We start from the raw sequence: 19,332 nt of genomic DNA, 5'->3' as shown, positions 1-19,332 counted from the left end.
CCGTTGTTTTCTTCAAATGAATTTCATTTTTATTTTTAAACGAAGCTAATGTCATGGAAGCCAAAAACTATAATATCACTGTGTTTTTTCTGTAAATGTGTGTCTGTTGTGTGTATATTTGTCAAGAACCACTGACATTTACCAGTTATTGTGTGCAATGCACAAAACACACACCAAAACTCGTCACCCATCATGCACATAACCCTCATTTGCAAATGAAATTGCAAAAAAGGTCTTGAATCAAGAATTAAACAGGGTGGGTGACAAACGTTATGGGGGCGTTGTATGTGTTCGATGCCACAAATATTGAAATTCAGGTGTTTTGTATATTTATACCAAACGCACAGCTCAGTTATTGTGTATTGTTAAAGGAATTTCTAGCTTTAAATAATTTACTTTGTTCCCAAACCCTTCTGTGAATGAACTCTTCCCCAGCCCACAGCAGATTCCCAACCCTCTGCAATACACAACCCCCGCAGCTCACAGCCTTTAGCTCGCGACATCTCTGACATTGTTTGTCTTTCTGTTTTTCTATCTTACACTCCCTCTTTCTTTCTGAGGTTTTTGTGAACCTTTTACACATTTGTGAATTCGATTTTCATAAACAGATCGACACAACCCCTGGTTCAACTTGAGGCTTGTGTGATGATGTTTTAAATCGCTGATATGTCTGTTTTTTCTGGTGTGGTATTCCAGTTTTCAGTACCCCAGGGTCTCCACTAGCACCATGTCTGACAGTCATCCCGATGCCCCCAACTGATCTGGAATATTTTAACCACTACATTAAAGTTGCAAATTGAAATTCGACTCACTATTTTCAAGATGGCAAAAATGTATTCTAGAGAGCCCTTATCCAGTTTATCAAAAAATATCAAATGTGAGTCTCACATCTTTAAACACCCGCAATACAGAAGGGAGTTAGCCCTTTCAATCCCACCTGCAATTTTTTTATATGAAAGTATTAAGTCTCAAAAACTACTAAATGGATTTACACTAAACCAACAAAATCAGGCTTTCAAAGTAAAGTGAGTTCGTGCCAAGTTTTCCGTTCTGCGGTTTTTGCTGTGGCTGTAAGCAAAATTTCTTATGGGAGCTAAAAAGGAAAACCCCAATTTATTAAACCACCATTAACTTTTCTCCCCCTGCACAGACAGCATAAAAGTTAGCATGCTGGCAGTAACTGTCTACAATAAGCAGTTGGCAAATGGTTACAGACCCAATGTTGGCTCAAAAGTGATAAGCAAATCAAATACTTCATTTTCAATGGAAAAAGTAAATTTGTGAAATGGTCCAATGTTGCCATTGAAGGATTCTGGTGAACCACAAGACCAAAGGCTGAGTGATTTGTAAATGTCACCAGAAGCCAGATCGCAATCTAGGACCATATTGTACATGGTACCCATCAAGTATTTCTGTATTACAGGTTTGTTTGGGGGGCAGTTAGCTTGAAAAAAGCTATTTTTGTCAAACTGCAGCTAACTATAGAGATTTTTTTTAATTAAAAGATTTAGCTTATGTTTACCTTTCTTAAACAAATTGTTGATTAATGAAATTGGGAAATAGTGAGGCTAGTGGATTATCTAATTTTATCGCTACAGCGTTTATCACATAATTACGGACTGACTTCCTTTGCCATATAATTTTCCACATATAAAGGCAATTTTCAGGTTTTACCAAAAGTATTGCTTCTAGACATAGAATGTACAACATACATTGCAGTTGTTTTGACATAACTTAGATAACCTTGATGTATAATGTGGTACTCCATTCAACACAATCTTAAGTAGCCATGACAAAGTTAATGTTCAACTCTGCAGAGTGGTTTGAGGGCTGTCCCTAAAATGGTAAAATCCATATGTTACTGGCGCATTTCCATGTAATTTAGGGAACACTCCTTTTTTCATTTTTTTTCATGTGTCAAACATAACAATGTCCAAATAAATCTTACACTCTGGGGTATATTGTGTATAGAAAAATAAATGCCATTTGACACAAAGCAGTTGGTGATGAAGGTAGATAGGTGGTGGATGGAGTTTGTTGTGTTGTGCTGTTATGTTTGATTGTTTTATTGTGTTTTGGTGCTGTGTTTTTCTATTTTGTTGTGTTCAGTCATGATTTTTTTAGGCTTTATTTTTGCCTGTTGTGTTATGTGCACCCTTTTGCAGCGCTGTTATATATTAGTGTGATTTTGTTCTTTGGTTTACTTTTGTGTTATGTTTGCATACCATTTCACTGAGTTGGGGTGTTGTTCAAGTGTGTTCTGTTTTAGGTTTCACCTGCACAGCACTCCCACTGTGCTGGTGAAATCTATTGTTAATATATCTTATCAAAGGTGCCTAAATCCTGCCCACTTGCTGTCCTTAATTTTCATTGGTTTCTGTGCTTGACACTTACTTTTTCTAGATTTCTATTGGCTGTGGCATACTATTACCTGTTCTTCCTTCTTGTGTCTCTTTAACCTAAATTTTCAAGTGCTTTGGTGGTCACAAAGGAATTTAGGCACATTAATACAAAGCTGTGACAGTTCTCACTATTCCTTGACAGCTTAGGTGAATTAAATATTTACATAAATATGATACACACATATGTTCATGTCAAAACCTCTAAACAAGTGTAAATACACATTACTTTTTTACTATTTTACTCTGGGAAAGGGCACCTATCTATATACCGCCACAAACTTCAAACGTGTTCTCAGCCCTTTCCCATTCAAAAATCCGGCTACTCCTGTCTTTGACATGAGGCATACTAATCTGCCTATGGCAGCACCCAGTTAAACTCTACTTATCACGTACATTGTTTTTCACTTTGACCTTCCCCCTTTACCAAATAACCCTGCTTTATAATACTACCAGAAACAGCACAATATCATTACTTTTTCAATAAACAACTCATACTACGTTAACAAAGTTTTAATAACTTATATTGCACAACTACTTGCAATCTACAAATTACAACAAAAAAGTAATTATTAATCACATAGGCAAAACCTAATGCATTAACCAATGCTTATTGTATTTTGTTGCCACTGTCCGATTGTTAGTTTAAGTTGCATTGTTTTGATTTGTGATATGTTGGTGTCTTGTGATGCAATGCTGTCCACTTATGTTGTGTGTGTCATTTTGAGTGGTGTTCTTTTGTTGTATTGGGGTTTGTGGTATTAATGTGCTGTTGTATTGTAATTTAGTGTACTTTATTGGCCTGGTGTTGATGCTGTTTGGATTTGTGTAAGTGTCTGATGTTATTACTACCATTTCACAGAATAGTGTGCCTCTAGGGACACAATACATCCATACTGACTGACTGACGTGTGAAAATGAACGGTGCAATCAGGAACCAGGAAAAATCAGAAGTGCCTCAAATATGTATTAACTGTTTTGTTACTTTTGTTTAACAAAATGCAGTGACATTAAATTCATATTTACACTTGTGAAATATGGATTTCATCAACGTAATGACAGCCACCAAAACCACTCCGAAGAGTGTTTGTTTGTCATTGGTCCCTAGGATTCTACAGCAAGGGGGAACCGAGTTTGATGGCAGAATTATTTAAATTTCCTAGAAAAATGTCTTTATACCAGTGCATTTGTTTTGCCATGGTACCAAAAAGGTGCGTAAAGTAAAGCTATCCTTTCCTATATATGGTTTCTTGATGATTTAGTCCATGTTCTAGAGTCAATATTTACATACACTCACCCAGTGACACCTCAGGCCTTTAACCAACTTAAACATTGCTTATATATTCCTACCAAAGGATGCTATAAAACACCTTGTAATCGCTTGCATGTAGTTTTGTGCTCTTTAACACCAATGTGATGCAACAGCACCAACAAAGTGTTCTGCCATGCGGTACTCGGCAACTTCCGCCTACTTGAAAGGGCAACAGAATAAATTAATTTGGGGCTGATTCACAAAGGTAAACTTACACACTATTCACAAACTCCGATAATATATCTATAGTTCTATGTGCTGAATACTCTGCCCTGACTGAGGAATATCTGCAGCTGTAAACCTACTATTAAGTGGGAGTTTTTGAGTTGGAGAAAAATAGTACACTTACAAAGAAGTGGAAGGTTTCCTTTGTGAAACAGTGCCATATTCTGCCTGAATATGAAGGCACACAGCACATACAGACTGTAGATTAAAAGCTCCTGATGAATTTATAATAAGTAACAGAGCCGGCCTAAATATTCTTGCAAAATTAAATTTAATTGAAACTGGCTTAGAACAGTGATTGCAGTCATTGTCTGATGAAAACTCCCGGATCATGTTGGCTAGCCCAAAAACACAAACATAAACAAAATGCATAAACAGACAATGCTACACTGAAAGCAGGAAGTACGTCTTATTTCATAATCAGCTATTGCATTTGTTAATATTGAGATGAAACCTCAATTAGATGTAGCTAGCCGATAAATTAGTCACATCTCTTGTAGTTAGTTACAAGGCTCAGACAAGCTTAATGATTCACTTGCAGGCTGGGACAACATCTGTTTAATGGCCATGCATCAGAGAAGAAGATTATCATTGTTTACTTTAGGTGTCTGAAATAGGACAAACTCAGCTCTGAAATGAATAGGGGCTCATGTACCTGGGTCTGTTAGTTTATATTTAGCAAGTGAAATTAGTGAAACTTCAAGTTTTTTTTTTTTTTTACATTTCAAAATTACATAATTTTGTGAAACACATTTTCTGCTGGGACCAGTATCTGTCAGGGTCTGTTGTGTTTTTTTCAAGAAAAGTATGCTCTGATATGAAAAAAGTAATGCAAGATACCGACAATCTACATTTCATGCAGCAGTATTATTTTGTAACATTTACATGAAATGTCTTGGGACAAACAGCACAGTTTCACACACCCTAGCAGAACACAGAATTAAAGCAGTACCTGGTTTTCATGCATTTGCATTACCATTAAGCACTTTTCCTTACACATTGACACATATTTATTTTACACACAATTACAGTATGAAGCACAGAGTGATACAGTGATTTAACATAATCAGCAGTTGGCTGAATAATGAAGCCAAGACTGCACTGCCCAGACCAAGCTGCATGTGAGCTGCAATGTGACTGGATGTGTAAGCCACACTTACGGCCAGATGTACAAAGCCGTTTTGCATAACTTAACGGTCCGAATCAGTATTTTGGGCCGTTAAGAAATGTAAATAGACTCTTCTGATGTACAAAGGCCTTTAGGAAATCGCAAATAGGGATTACCTATTTGCGATTCCAATTCTGATGTGCAAAGCATTTCCTAAATACAATTTGGGCATTTAGGAAATGCCATTACCATCGACTCGAAGTCAGTGGTAACCACGTGCAATTTAAACAAGCATTTGCAATACAATGGGTCTCGCATTTGCTCGAGTTAGAGCTACTAGCGTTGTAAACTCCTAACCACACTTTTCTTGCCACATAAACTGATAATGAAAAGTAAAACAGTTTCACATATGTGAGCCAATGGTCACCATGAGCGTGAAGGAGACACAGAAAAGGAAACAGAAGTTCGCTCGCAGTGAAACATATCAGCAAAAGTGCAATTATCCATGTAACCAGCAAAAGTAGAATTATCCATGTAAAAGGTTTGATGTCATGCAAAACGCTCGACTACTGACCAGCGGGTTTGCGCTGCGTAGGAAATAAAAAGAAATAGTGCTGAAACCATTTGGAAAACACAGAGCCTTGTATGTTTTTAGTAGTTTACCGTTGGTATAGAGGAGGGCTAAAAAACAGAAAAGGCATGATGTATGCATGCCTTTCACTAATGAAATCAAGCAAATTTTAAAAGTCAAGCCCACAAACCAAATAAACTGATGGGTGCTGCTAAAAGCCCACAGAGAGATCACAACAGGGGCCAGAGCGCTTGTGCGAGTTCAACCCTAAAAAAGCAGTCCAAAATGCATTTTTTTTCCAAATTGCCATAGAACACACACATGCCCCTTGGGCAAAAGTACTCTACATGGGCACCACTTTTTATGGGATGCACCCAGGGGGGCCTTTAGCCCATTGCCATCCTTGGTTTTTCATTTCCCAAATAGCAATTTCCTAATAGGAAATCGCTATTTGGGAAATACAAAACGAGCCTATTGACACAAATGCAATGTGATTCCTTCTTTGCAATTTCCTTATATTGTTTCCAACAAAGCATTTCCCATTTGCAGCTTGCTATCACTATTAAGAAATCGGTATCACTGTACATAGCATTTTGCATTTCCTAAATAGCGATTTCTATGAAGTCGCTATTTAAGAAATGCAAATTTGCATTTTAATACATCTGGCCCATAGCCACTACAACAGTATGATGCTGCTTCAAAATAACCAAACCGCAATGTTGCATTCCATCTGAGTCTTGGTTCACAGGCTATGAAAAGACTTCACAGTACAACCAGTGCATTCCTGAAGGACATAAACACCTGCACAGGGGCAAGAGAAGAGGGGTTAACAGAATGGGCACAATGTCCATCCAAGTACCACTACACGTGGCCAAAGGCAGTCTGTGGTAATGACAGGGTTGTTGCTATGGCCAGTCTCAGTTTACATGGGGGGCAGTGTCAAAGGCCTATTAATTTTTGCAAATAAGAACTAGACATGTGTATAATCCATGCCAAAAACTGAGGTGGATGGATGGTTGTCCCAGGCCAGATAGAAGTATAGGACCCAGTCATGACCAGCAGACATACCATTCGCCATGTGCCTGCTCGGTATAATGAGTAGGAGACCAAGCATAGCGAGTGGCAAAAGGACCAAGGCTGTCATTTTCTAACAGCAACAAATGGACACAACCCAAGGTTCGTCAAGTGTTTCATTGGGGCAGGGAGAGTGGGCATGATCAATATATCATGACAAAAGTAAATACATACATTTTTGTTAAAGCTAAATGGCATCCTGAGAAACACATGAACATCTTTCTTCAGCTGAAGAGCTGCTAAATTTGATATCCAAAACCTAAATAACATCAAAAGTTCTGATGAGCCACCAAAATATGTCTTTGTCAGGGGCAAGGTATTGTGCGGTCTAGAGCCTGCCCCCGCCAGCGTTTCCACCGCTCATATATGGAGCCCCCGTTAACAAATCCTTCCTGTGCCAAGTCGCGCTCTCTGCACCCCCCACGTGGTAAAGCCCATCGGGCTGCGGGTGCTGGTTGATGGTGGCTGCGCTGCAACTTTAACTGACATGTGCCTTGGTAACACTGGGGCTTATGAGAAGGACTACCATTCCCAGTTTTACATTAGCGGCGGCCATCTTGAGGCGTGGCTGCTCTATAAATATCAGCCACACCCTACTGGGCTTGCTCACTGTTCTGGAGGCATCCTTGGAGCAAGAGCGAGTTCTTTCTCTGTGTCCCAGCTGGGTCTAACAAGTAGGTCTTACTCGTGAAGGTGAGTCTTTCCCGGGAGCATGACGCTTTCCCTTGGGTACTCTTGTATCCTATTATCGTCTGCAACCAGAAATTCTCAGCGGAGCTGAGAGATTCAGTTGCACACACGCTCAGAAGCAAAGGTGAGAGGTCATTGTTCTCGAGGCCTCTCTCATTTCAGTTACAACCCCTTTTAATACCGTTTTTTCTAAAAGACTTCAAACATTGTATTCAAGTTCATTTTTCCTTTTGCTACTTGTACAAAAGGCCTCAACCTTTATTCCAGTGTTTGGTTCAGGGACCACATTTTCTGACGCTTTCCCCGGCTACAATATTTTATCTACAAAGAAAGAGGCCGCTTTAGTCTACTTCAGATTTGTTGAGGAGATTAGATTGTTTGACATGCTTTGATTATAGGCTTTTGTTGTTAAGTTATTTTCTGTGAATATAGATTGTTGTACATCAAGCTTTCTGTCACTTCTGGGACATTCAAGTTCTAAAAGTCAAGAGTTTCTATTCTAATGTGTGATAACATTTATGTCACCACAGTGTGTTTGCATTAACCTTTTGTCTTTCAGATCTCCCTCCTACTGTTCCCCTTCCTAACTTCCCTTCCCCTCACCTGGTGCCTCCAAAACTCAGCGCTACAAAAGCATTCTGAGTTGGTGTAGCCTGGAGGTGGGCCTCCTTGTTCAGCAACACGCAGATTCCGAGGAAAAGGGCGACCCTGACAGTCTTCCTAATGGAATGGTCATGACCTTATCCCTGATATCATTCCAAAGGCCAGAGTATGTATTGGTAATTTTCATTACTGTAAGTCCCATCGTTCCTCATCACTATCCTTTCCAAGACAAGCAGTCATGATTGCAAAAGCTTGAATTTTTCTAAGCAAAGTAACAATTTTCATAGTTCTATTGTAAAACATTCTACTTCCTGTTGCCTTCAAATACACCATTGCCCTGTCCCACATACCGCCTGTATATAACTAACCATCAATGATACATTACCCTGATGGCAGCGAGGTAGGGAATGCATGACTGTGTTTTTTAGAATACACGTGACAACTCCTTAAAAGGAAACTGGAGAGTGTCCTGTTGTGTCTTCTTGATGGAGATGGTGCAGGTGAAGCTCTTTTAACCTGCTGCTTTCAGGAAGTTTACTCCTTCACTTCTTGAAGCCAGACAAAGTCCTTAGAGCTGTAGTTCCACAGTGTGCAGCAGATGCAGTCTTCCAAAGTGCAGACCTTTGGGGTGTAGATCAAGGTTCCAGCAGGGCAGTCCTTCCTCTTCTGGTAGTTGCAGGCAGTGATCTGAGTTGCTAGGCAACTCTCCCATATTGTTCCAGTGCTCCTGGGCTGGCAAGCAGGGGGGCACCCCTGACCAGTGGGGTGCAGGGTGCCACCCTCTAGGGTGACCACGTCCTGCAAACTGTGGAAACAATCAACCCCATGAAGCACTATTCTTCCAAAATCCAAGATGGAGAAAATCTCTCCTTGAGTTCAGGATCTGGTTAAGCCATCCCACTGGTGTGGCTTATTTCTCTAAACACCACCCCTCCATTCCTTCTCTTAATCTAATTACTGGGGCCCCAATCTGTCTGGGGTGACAGAAAGAGGGGATGAACCTGTGTCCTGTCCTAATTGTCATTTTCCATGCTTAGACCAGTTTGGCTACCTAACCACTTTTCTTGCCCTTTGCTCAGCAGCATGCAGATCTCCACCCACCAGATGTCACATTGCCTCAATGCAGGCCATTTCACACCTCATTAAGGCAGCTTGTCTCAGCCTGGCAGAGGCTGGCCAGTCAGAGAAGGGCAGCTGGAGAGCTGGATTTTGGCTTACCGAAATAAAAGTTCCATAACTTATATTCTGTTATAGTTATAATAAATCTAACAGTGGAAAATTGTTAGATCTATTCTATTATTTTGAGTCCAAGATTGGAACTTGTAACCCATTTCCAGCAAAGGCTATACTTTAATAAAATATTAGCTATGGAGCTACTGTTCTGCAATGGGGAAAAATGAAATTGGCTGTTTTTCCCTCACCAGGGCATAAAGAACATATTTTATCATGTCCCTGCTTATAGTTACAAGGCACCCTACCCCAGGGGCACTGAAGGGAGACGTTAAGTGTGACATATGCAAAAATAAGGTCGGTAGAGACTTTGGAATTACCTTTAGTTCCAAAGACAAAGTTGCATATCATTTACTTTTAAAAACAGCATGCAAAGCAGGGCTGCCTTTAAAATTACACCAGGCACCACTGCAGTGCACACCTAAATGCATTAAATTATCTGGGCCTATAACCCTCCATGCCCTATTACATACTAGGGACTAATGGGTAGGTTTTCATGCCAATTACAATTGTGCTTAATTTGCATATGCTTTAAATCAGAGCACAGGCCCTGGTTAGTAGAGCCCAGGGCACCCTAAGAGTCACATAACCAATATCTAGTAGTCACAAACCGGGGCAGAAAGTGGAGGGGCACTGCAAAAAAGCCCCATCTTTTGGGCTGGCAGGAAAAGCCTGGTGGTACCAAAGGGAAAAATAAACTTTACTGCTGAGCTAAATAAGAGCACTGCTCATGGAAGTCCACAGTTGACACTTGATGGTGTTGCAGATTATTATTGCCAACAAACATATCAGATATCTAAAAATACCAGGGTGTCCATCTTCGCTATCTTCGACCTACTGGGTGCCACAGTTGTCTTGTACCATCAACACTTCCATGCTTTACGCACACCAGATAATCAGGGGAAGTAGCATTTGTCCCAAATTTGGATGGTGGCTGATTCACCTCTTTCAGGGATAGCTTTCAGATTCCCACTGTGGATACAGGCTAAACCTTGCTTCTGGAATCAAGACAGCCTTCTGAGTTCAGGACTACTACAAATCTAGGGCAATGAATAGCTAGATCCTATTTTTGCCTGTGCCCTATTAAAATCTATAATGCATTTATCCTAATTCCGGCTACATAAAAAGTTACGTCCACTTTTCCAACAAAATGAAATAAGCAAAACTTTCTGACAGTAGTGCCGGAAAAATTTTATGTCCATCTATTTTGAATACTAAAATGAGGGCAGTTCAGAATTTGAGTAAGTGTGTATTGGGTCATTGTTAGAAATGGTGTCTTTGGTTGGCAGTCAGGTTACCCCCTGTCCAAGCAAGGACCCTCACTCTAGTCAGGGTAAAGGAGAATCACACTCAGTTAACCCCCGATCACCCCCTTGGTAGTTTGGCACGAGCAGGCAGGCTTAACTTTAGAGACAATTGTGTTAAGTATTTGTACAAACACACACAGTAATACAGTGAACCACTACAAAATGACACAACACAAGTTTAGAAAAATAAGTATTATTTTATCTAAATAAACAAGACCAAATACGACACAAATCCACACAATACAGTTTAAAACACGAATTTAGAATTAAAATCATGAAAACGGTGCCTTGAGGAACAATTACTGAAAGTTGGCACAATGCAGCGTGGCTACGGAGTCGGTTCCTACAATGCAACGCCAATGGCACCGTTTACGGAGTCGTTTGACCCCCAGGTACAGTACCTTAGTCAAACAGTTGGAAACAAGGCTGGTGCACGTGGAGCGAGGTGTCCCTGGATCTGATGCGGCGTTGGTTCTTCTGTCACGGGCCAGAAGGGTTGAGGCATCACGCAGCAGCACTGGATCCTTACTACAGGGTGGTGGAGGTGAAGCAGCATCGGAATCGAAGTCGGTTCCTTGGTTCCAGCAAATTCAAAATCCAGCGAAGTCACGATGCTGTGGGGCAACCTCACGGGGTCGCAATGATGTCACAGGGACGCAGGTGCTGCAATGGCATCAGATCGTCACAGGACGCGAGGCCTACAGGGTCGTCAGACTTCTACGAGGTCCATGGCCTCGTGGCAGATGCCATTCCGGTTCCTCAGTAGTAGCGTCAGCTCACAGGGTCGTCCGATTCACACTCAGGTTTGGGCAGAGGCGTCCTTTACGAAGTCGCACAGCGTCGTCCAGCGTCGCTAGACTGGTTTTTCTTCAGGAATTCACTTTCAGGGGCCCAGGAACTGGAATGGCACCCTCTGACAAGCTACAGTCCACAGCAAGTAGACTGAGGTCTGGATGGTGAAGCCTTTGCTGTCCCTGAGGCTTCTAAACAGGAGACAAGCTCTACTCCAAGCCCTTGGAGATACCTCTCAAGCAGGAATGCAAACAAAGTCCAGTCTCTGTCCCCTTACAAAGGCAGAAGCGGCAACTGAAGGACAGTCCAACAAAGCACAGTCACAGGACAGGACAGCACTTCTCCTCAGCTCTTCGGCTCTTCTCCGGTCAGAGGTTCCTCTTAAATCCTTAAAATAATCTAATTTTCAGGGGTTTTGGGCCCACTGCGTATAGTCCTTTCTGCCTTTGAAGTAGGCAAACTTCAAAGAAAAGTTTCTCTTGTTTGTAAAATCCTGCCTTGCCCAGGCCAGGCCCCAGGCACACACCATGGGGTTTGAGACTGCATTGTGTGAGGGCAGGCACAGCCCTGTGAGTTGTGAGTGACCACTCCACCCCTCCCTCCCAGCAAATATGGCTCATCGGGATATGCAGGCTACACCCCAGCTCCCTTTGTGTCACTGTCTAGAGGAGAGGTGCAAATACTTCAACTGTCAAACTGACCCTGACATGGAATCCACAAACAGGCAGAGTCACAGAATGGTTTAAGCAAGAAAAAAAGGCCTATCTTCTAAAAGTGGCATTTTCAAACACACAATCTAAAAACCAACTTCACTAAAATATGTATTTTTTAATTGTCAGTTCAGAGACCCCAAACTCCACATGTTCATCTACTCCCAAAGGGTATCTGCGCTTTAATAATATTTAAAGGCCACCCGATGTTAACCTATGAGAGAAATAGGCCTTGCAACAGTGAAAAATAAATGTGGCATTATTTCACTGTCAGGACATATAAAACACATTAGTATATGTCCTACCTTAAACATACACTGCACCCTGCTCATGGGGTTACCTAGGGCCTACCTTAGGGGTGCCTTACATGTAAGAAAAGGGAAGGTTTAGGCCTGGCAAGTGGTCACACTTACCAAGTCGCTTTGGCAGCTTTAAAACTGCAGACACAGACACTGCAGTGGCAGATCGAGCCATGTTTACAGGGCTACTAATGTGGGTGGCACAACCAGTGCTGCATGCCCACTAGTAGCATTTGATTAACAGGCCCTAGGCACCTCTAGTGCACTTTACTACAGACTTACTAGTAAATTAAAATACCAATCATCGATAATCCAATCAACAGTACAATTTACACAGAGAGTGTGAGAGAACAGGGCTGATTGCAGAGGCCCCCTAACGTTTTGCCCCCATTTCCCACTTTTTGGTGGTGTTTTCCTGACTCGGATGGTGCCCTGGGTACTGCTAACCAGTCCCAGGGCCTGTGATCTGTGTGAAAATCAGTATGCAAATTAGGCTAATTATAATTGGCTAAGTCAACCTAACTGTAAGTCCCTAGTATATGGTAGGGCATGTAGGTTTAGGGACCTCAGCATAGGTAGTGCACCCATAGGTGCACTGCTGAGGTGCCCAGTGTAATTTTAAAGGCAGGCCTGCCTTGCTGGCTGCTTTTAAACTAAAGTTATATGCAAATTCGACTTTGGAATTAAAAGTAGTTCCAAAGTCTTAAGCTACCTTATTTTTACATATAGGTCACCCGTAAGGTGTGCCCTATTTTCCCATAGGGCTGGGTGCCATGTAACTATAAGCAGGGACCTTATAAAAATTGTTTCATAAGCCCTGGTGAGGTAAAAACAGCCAAATTAGTTTTTCCCTCATTGTAGTGAATGGCCTTCAAAGGCTAGAATGGGGAGACTTTATTTTTTTAGAAAAGTCCCCTTAAGTGACAGATACAAAGAGTTTGGTATCAAGTTATTTGTTTTAATAAATCCCACAACTTCCAGTTGTGGGATTTAATATAACTTGTTCAGGTAAAGAGCTTTAAACTTTACCTGAAAAGTTGCCAACTTCATCCCTGCATTGTTTTTGCTGCTGTGCTCTGATTGGCCAGCCTCTGGCACCCTGGCCAGGCTGCCATAATGAGGTGTGAAGTGGCCTGGCTTCACACAAAGAGATGTGCCTGTGGGAGGGGATCTCCCCTCAGCAGATGTTGAGGCAGGAAGGGGGAGGGCTGCCAAACTGGTCTTCAAAGGCAGAGAAGGACATTTGGAGCAACCCAGCAACACCCCCACATCCTGCCAACGCAGACAACTAGGTGCCCCCTTGGTTAGATTAGGAGAGGGCAGGAGAGGGGTATGTTTAGGATTTTTAGCCACACCATTGGGTGGACTCAGCCAGATGTAACCTCCAAAAATAACTTTAAACCATGATGGATTTTTGAGAAATGTTACCTCCTGGAATTGATTTTTGCCACACTTCCCAGGAAGTGGTCATCACAGGGGGAAAGAACCCTGCACCTGATTGGAGAACCAGGACCCCCCTGTTTTTCACCCAGGAGCAAGGATAAAACTGGCAGACCTGCACCCACACCTCAGATCCCTATCAGATTCCAACAAGGAAGATCCAAAGGAGAAGAAGGACTGCCCTGCTGGACCCCTGGCCTGCACCTGGATCCTGAACTCTAAAGGACTGCACCAGCTGCACACTTGGGCTTCACCACAAGAAGGACTTTGCCTGGCTTCAACTGGTTCAAGGAGGGACTCCCTGTTTGCTACAGGTGAAAAATTGGTAACCAGAGTCCCCTGCACCAACTCCTGAAGAAATCAACCAGCTGACCACTGTCCAGTGGCCAAAAAGGAGTTTGCGCTAAGTGCATTCTGGGAGTTGTAGTTCACACCCCAAGGATCATCTCAGAGCTTCTGGAACCTTGGGGTGAGCTGTGGACCCCAAAAGAACCTTAAAAGAACATCTGGGAGAAGATCTAGATGTTTGGAGAAGTTTTGGAAGAAAGCTCAATAGAGGGACCGACCCGCTGCAGCAACTCTAGCTGGCTTGCCTCAACCGTGACCCCGCCTGATTTGCAGGTTCGTCCCGGTGAAGAAAATCTCCAAAAAATAGACTAAGTCCAAATGTAGAAAGTTGACCGGGACCTCGCAGCCAGCATATCCGAGGAGGGCTCCAACGCTGTCAGATCAAGATCCAGGTTTTCCCCGGTCGAAGAACTTTCACCTCGAAAAAACGACTTAGTCTGAAGGTAAAAATCTTCACCGAGGGCTCCCGCGACGCATATCTGGAGAAGAGTTCCAGGAGGTCGGATTGGACTGGCAGGTTCGTCCCTCTGAAGAAAATCTTCAGAAAAACGACTGAGTGTGAAGGTAAACTTTTGACCGAGGCCTCCCGCGGGCTGTAGCTGAGCCGTGCTCCATCCCAGTCGGCCTTTGACTTTGCCCCAGTCGAGGTGCAACCAGATGACCAGATTGGCGCTTTTTTGCTTCTAGGCGCCATAAAACAATAATTCTTTAAAAATTCATATCTCCGGTTCACCTTATTCAATGTTATTTCTTTTTGTGTCATTTTAAAAATAAAAATATAATCTATGTTTATAAATTGGCTTTGGATTTTTAAACTGTTTCCTGTGTTTTATTTAATTACTGTTTTGTGATATTTGAAATCTTTACACTCTGTCTCCTAAGTTAAGCCTTGTCGCTCGTTGCCAAGCTACCAAGGGTTGAGCTGCGTTTAATTTACTGAGACCCAACTGGACCTAAGTGGAGGTTAGTGGCCTATTGCCAAGTGTAGGTACTTACCTGTCCTTACCAATAACACATTTTCCAACAGAGAGCATAGGCACTTTAACACTGGTTAGCAGTGGTAAAGTGCCCAGAGTCCTAAAGCCAACAACAGGTCAGAAAAAATAGGAGGAAGGAGGCAAAACAAAAAGATTGGAGATGACCCTGTAAAAGGGAAAAAGTCCAACAGTCATTCTTTTAGCGTTTTCAGTGCATTTCTGTCATTCCCAGATATGACTGAGTGAGGAAAACACCCAGCGAAAGTGTGTAAATCAGCAAGGTTAGGTTGTTCTTTGCAAACACAATCTGCTAAATTATGTGAAGTATGGATCGTGGGTGAACACAGTGGTTTGAAGTTCTTCAGACCAACCCAAGCTATTTCATGAAAATAAGTTCACACAATCTAGATTGTCTAGAAAGCTGCTGTATACATACATAACGTGTATGTTTATCTTTTTCACAAGCATTTTAAAAGCCCCTTAGTGAATAAATCGAAGAGTAAGTTGCTAAAATATTATAGGGGTAAATTACATACACCATGTCAAAAGTATGAGTTTTTGCAATTGTTTGGAAGTTTTAATTGTAGTTATTTAATTATAAAAAGTTACATTGAGGAGCATCTTCTTGTATTCCCACTATGTATTTTGCTAACAATTTGCTACAGGGAACCAGTCACATTAGGTTCTTATTCATGAAGCATCAGGATTAGTATTGTGTAAGCCAAACTATAGTTATCAGTGTGTTGTGCCCATTCAAATGAAAGCACTTTATGGTTGAGGCAAAAATGAAGATCTCAATAGGTTTCCAAAAAGCATTAAGTCTAGGGGTTCACATCAAGGCTGAGGCATTACATTTACCCTATACACAAACAAAGCGGGTCGCCACCGTACATACAGATTCAGGAACCCTCATTTAGACTCACGGCTTCTTCTATTATTGTAAAATGAAGGAGAAGGCAGTGGCATAGGTGACGTTGAGAGGCTTCCCCCAGGAGATGCTCTGAGGTAAACTTGCACACAAGACCAAACAGGCTGTGAAACATGAGACTAACAATTATTGAGTTTGCAGACTGCTATACTCCATCATTTTTCCGGGGCTGCTGCGCAGCATCTTCAAACCAAATATACATTTTATTGGCCCCCAGCAAGCCTCGCCCTGGTTTTCCCTACATAATCATTTGTACTTAGTGTAGATTTTACATGCAATCACCATCGTTGGAGCATGGGCGTGGCAAGAAAGGCTGATAAATTACAAAAGACTCCCTCTTATTGGGAAGTGAATAAACATGGTTCTTCTTCTCGTTACAGTACATCTGATGTTCTAAATGAATTCCTAGGATGCTGCCACTCTTGCATGTCATGGTGCTTTTCAAAACACAGTTGGGCACTCACAGAACTATGTAATGTGAGGTGATCTTCATGAGCTGCTGCACACAGGAATATTTAGAGATGTGAATGAAAACTTTGACTGAATAAAGAAGTAGAGCAAATCCATTAGGTGACAAGCAGGTTGGCAGAGTGGTATAGCAGAGGCAAAAAGCGGCAGTCTGAGCTGCACCACAGAGAGTGGGAGGCTGTAACCACACATATATGTTCTTCTTAGGTCGAGTGTAAGCATTCGATGTGTTGTATACTTTTAAGTATACTTATGCTGTGGTTTCAAGTGATTTCATTTGTTGGTTCCAGTGACCTTTAAAAATCCTTGCTTGCTAGTGATCAGTTCTACCTCTTTGTCCTGCCTAATTCTCTTTGGAAGCAGCACCAACTACTGTATAACTACGCTATGTCCTGTTTATCTCTTCTGTAGGGGACTTTTTTTCTTTTTTAGTATTTGCCTGTTGGTCTTACACTGTGGGTGCGTGTTCAGTCGCCCCTCCCCACCAACTCCCTCTGCAAACATAAAAACAACAGCAGAGGGAGATTTTCCAGTCAACCTCGTTTATCTTAGCTCCAAAGTTTGACTTGGAATAGAGAGCTTTAATTTCCGAATTGCCTCTGCCATAGCCATAAAAGACCAGCTGCTGTGCTCCGATTGGAGCTACTTCAATGGTGTGCCCTGCTGATTAGTGACTGAAGTGCGATGCTTGAATGAGTATGATCCCACAAGCCTGCATTTAAATACAGCAAAAATGCAACTTACAGTTTATTTACACAAATGAAATAAACTGTAAAGAACGAGAAACAGACACAAAAACATACAGAAAACACTGTGAGGGCAGCTATGGGCCCCACAAGACTATAACTGGGATTGCCTCTTTAAGGGGTCCCTTTAAACTGCCCTCACTCTCTACGTGTTGTCCTTCCTGTCCTCCCTTCCCTGCATCAATAATTTCTCTTTCTGTCTGTCACCTTTTGGCTTCTTTGTCAACTTTTGGCCCTCATTCCAGAGCTTTGTCATGGTAATTATTCTTGCCGCACTGAGAGCCACACATCAAAGATAGGAAGGACCACAAAACATTTTAGTTTCTTTTCAGTGGCAACCCCGCTTAAGCTGATAGCGTGTGCTTCACTACATCCTTGGTCAAAAATCGCTGCCCCACTCATAATCGGGGTCACATTGTGGAAGTGTACGGAGAAACTGTGGCAGCTTTAATGCCAATAGAAGCAGTTCTCCAACACAGAACCTGCTGTAGAACTTTATTTCCGTTCAAAATATAGAAAGCTACAGGATCTTCACATGTATCTGAAAATCACTATCTTGATATTGACAGTATGAACAGCGTTTCTTCTGCATATTGCTGAACAATTGTATACACACCTTTGCCTTTTCACTTGTACGACAGATGCAAGAATGGACTTTGAATTATACAGGGAGGGCTTTAAGTTTTAAAAGTCACCTTATCGAATAATCCAAAACTCTGTAATTTAGCATGCATATCTTCTGCAGAAATGTCCTCGAGCCTACGAATTGAAGTGCTCTTTGTTTTCTACTCCTGCCTGAACAGCTTTTTATATTGCAAAAACATTACAGGCTCTTAAAGGCGGAAGGCAAATGCAGGTAAATCGAATTCTGTGTCCTGTGCTGTAGTCCATTTCATAGTATTCCCTAACACCCTGAAACTAACCTCACAACTATGAGCTCTTGAGATTGGAGGTCAATGTTGAAATTCGCGCCAGATCTACATTTTTGTCATCACTTGCAATAAATATCACCTGATTAAAAGGTTTTTGGGGATAACATATGGATTTGGGTGCTTGCAGCACCCAAATCCGCATGTATTGACCAATCATGGGCATTTTATCTTGATAAATCTGATCTGTTTGACCTGTCGTAATTTATCAAGGGAATACTATAAAGATGTGATAATTATCAAACACCTCTCAATTCCAATCCCTTTGCAAACATGGGTTGTGCCGGGATCGTGCTTAGTTTGTAAATAAAAACATACCAGTGCCCAAAGCTCTCCTTTGAAACAATCCATCTCGGCCTCTTTAATCCGTTCACAACCACTCCCTCTTCCTTCAGTTTACTCTTGCAGCTTTCTGCTTGCTCCCTTTGTGACACTTTTTTGTTTTTCTCTTCCTCTGTCGCTCACATTAGTGTATTTTGCTCACTGTAAATGTTTGATACAGAAAACTAAATGCCGGCCCTCAAACGCTAATAGCTGTAACTGGAGGAAACGTGAGATCCACTGCATTGCAAATGCTTCTGTTTTATTGGCACATAAACATTGTGTGACCATTCCTTGAACTGCCCGAAATCCACAGAGACTGATGAGTAGGAGATGGCTTGATGTTTGTTTTACATATGAAGCCATATTGCCGATTTTGTGACATTATTATAAGTTGTAATAGGCTTTTTTTACTAATTTAGTATTTTTGTTTTAGAAAATGCTTCTTTGTTTTTTTTTGGTGTTGACATTTAATATTTATGTGTACATGTGAGCTGTCTTTCACATGCTAGTAAATCACCTTCTAAAATTAAAACAAATAATGAAGAGGCCTGCCTGTAACTGTATACCCAAACAGATAATTAACCCATCACGAAAATAACCATATCCATGACTTTATCGCAGCAACTCTACCGTAAATATAAGCAGTGTTACTTTATAGCGGACGTTACACTGCTTGCATTCAAGCTTATGTCAATGAGTTTGCAAAGTGGATTTGGATGTTTGGACATTGTATTAAATATGTTCTTTTTAGCGCTATCAAAAGTAACTCTCATTTCTTGGTAATAGGTATGTTAGTTTGAAAAACTGCTTACCGACATTTCAAAAAAACGTGTTGTTTTATATTTCAGTTAC

At 41.5% G+C, this 19,332-nt stretch overlaps 1 protein-coding gene across 1 annotated transcript in view; it reads right to left on the bottom strand.

Moving 5' to 3' along the window:
• Nucleotides 1-19,332, bottom strand: part of LOC138246427 (serine protease inhibitor swm-1-like) — a 52,960-nt gene that overhangs the window by 21,827 nt on the left and 11,801 nt on the right. The gene's annotated exons all lie outside the window — the stretch shown is intronic.

The sequence above is a fragment of the Pleurodeles waltl genome, chromosome 7, assembly GCF_031143425.1.
Source record: "Pleurodeles waltl isolate 20211129_DDA chromosome 7, aPleWal1.hap1.20221129, whole genome shotgun sequence".
Classification (NCBI taxonomy): Eukaryota; Metazoa; Chordata; class Amphibia; order Caudata; family Salamandridae; genus Pleurodeles; species Pleurodeles waltl.
The sequence above is the reverse complement of the archived record's forward strand: the minus strand, read 5'-3'. Positions and strand labels throughout refer to the sequence as shown.